This window comes from Geospiza fortis, unplaced genomic scaffold, assembly GCF_000277835.1.
Source record: "Geospiza fortis unplaced genomic scaffold, GeoFor_1.0 scaffold200, whole genome shotgun sequence".
Lineage (NCBI taxonomy): Eukaryota > Metazoa > Chordata > Aves > Passeriformes > Thraupidae > Geospiza > Geospiza fortis.
In genome coordinates, this window is record NW_005054353.1 from 1,301,437 (window position 1) to 1,303,144 (window position 1,708).

At 44.8% G+C, this 1,708-nt stretch overlaps 1 protein-coding gene across 1 annotated transcript in view; it reads right to left on the reverse strand.

Moving 5' to 3' along the window:
• Window positions 1–628: 628 nt before the first annotated feature.
• RGS22 (regulator of G protein signaling 22) overlaps window positions 629–1,708 on the reverse strand; it is a 59,891-nt gene continuing 58,811 nt past the window's right edge. The window contains exon 26 of the mRNA XM_031058977.1: window positions 629–816. The gene's annotated coding sequence lies outside the window, so the exon portion shown is untranslated. The remainder of the gene's footprint in view (window positions 817–1,708) is intronic.

Genomic DNA, 1,708 nt, shown 5'->3' on the forward strand with positions numbered 1-1,708 from the left:
AAGAATGTGGAGGTCTAGTATCATCCTGTCTCTTGCCTAGTAGTTAATTTTTCCCCTGCCCCCTTTTAATTTCTCAATTAATCCTTGGTCCTTAGTCCCCTCATCAACTGTGCCCCAAGTCTTTTTAGAACTTCTTAGAAGTAGGGAGAGCTACACAAGAGCAACCCTCTGTTGACTAATGCCTTGGGACTATCGATATTGTATAGAAGGTCCCAATCCCATCTGTGTCCTGATCAATTTTAAGCCTTTCTTGTGGATCAAAACTCAGAAACGAGACAGAAGGTGAACTTTGGAACAGGAAACAGACTTAACTGGGAGGAAACAACAAGAGCATTTGCCTCTATAATAACTCAGAGACCTCATGAGTTATCCTTGATGAACAGAAGTTGTGTGAATTGCATAGTGAGAGCACAGTGTCCCAAAACACTGCTTCAGGGCTGTCAGTTCAAGGCAGTGTTTCACTTATTCATTAGATCAGGCACTGAAGAACTGGGTTTGATTATAAGATGTTTAAGGTGGAGACTACCTAGTAGTTTGCACCGTGAATACTTTAGTGGAATCCTACTGCGATTTGAGCCTCAAGGTGTATGATTAAATTATGAGCACAAGAGCCAGTGTCACAATCAGGTTGAAATGGAATGCATTGGAACATGTTTATTTTCTACCCTTGATCCCCTGGTTCTTAATAATATTCTAAGGCATCATCTTTACTCTGGAATTGTAAGAACAAACCTTGCAAGGACATTACATTTGTGTCTCCTGGCCACCTCCATTGAATGTCTCTGCATTCCCTTCCTCAGAGAGATTTTAATGTGCCTGAAAAGGTAAAAAAAGTCATTGCTGTGTTCAGCCAGTTGGAATAATCAGAACAGTTCTTCAATAAATGCATCAGCTAAAATTGGGGAAATCAATTTATTGCAAATTAGAATAAATCATTACTGATTCAGGTAGTGGGGGAGAGAGGGAAAGAAAATAAGAACATATACACACTTAGAGAAAACATTTTTCCTCCATGTTTCCCAGGTTCAAGTTCACTCCAAGCACCTCTCCTCCCCTCCTTGTAACCACCACTGGTTGCACTCTGGCACTGGGAAGTTCCTTCTTCCTACTCACTATTTTCCTTGGGCGCAACATCAATCCTCCACAGGCTGCAGGGAATATCTGCTCCACCACAGAGCACCTCCTCCTCTTCCTCAACTTTCTCCTTAACCTCTTCCTCTTACACCTTCACCTCTGCCCTTGGTGTTCCCTTTGTTCTTTATCACTCCTTTTATTTCTTCCTCCACTCTCTGGCTTTCTTTGCTCTTTCTGAAATGTGTTTCCCCAAGGTGCCATCATCTTGGCTGAGGGATCAGCCATGTCCTGTGATGGGTCCTTGGAGGAAACTAGGACTGGCTGTGCCCAGCACATGGCAGCCCTGGCCTTTCTCACAAGCCTCCTGCTGCCAGCCTTGCCACCTATCCCCAACAGACCAGGTGTGACCTGCTCTCTTACAAAGTGGAGGGAAGACGCCCCATCAAGAGCATTCATGGCCTTGTGTAGCTGTCTCACCCTACCAGCAGAGAGGTCAGATCACTATAGGATAGCTGCCAGGCAAATTTCCAGAGGCATTAGAGAGTGGGCTGCAACTGAGCCTGGTGGGAGAAACCTCACAGGACCTCAACTTTCTCATTGTGTTAGTCTGTACCACAGGCTGCTGCCTGGCAGG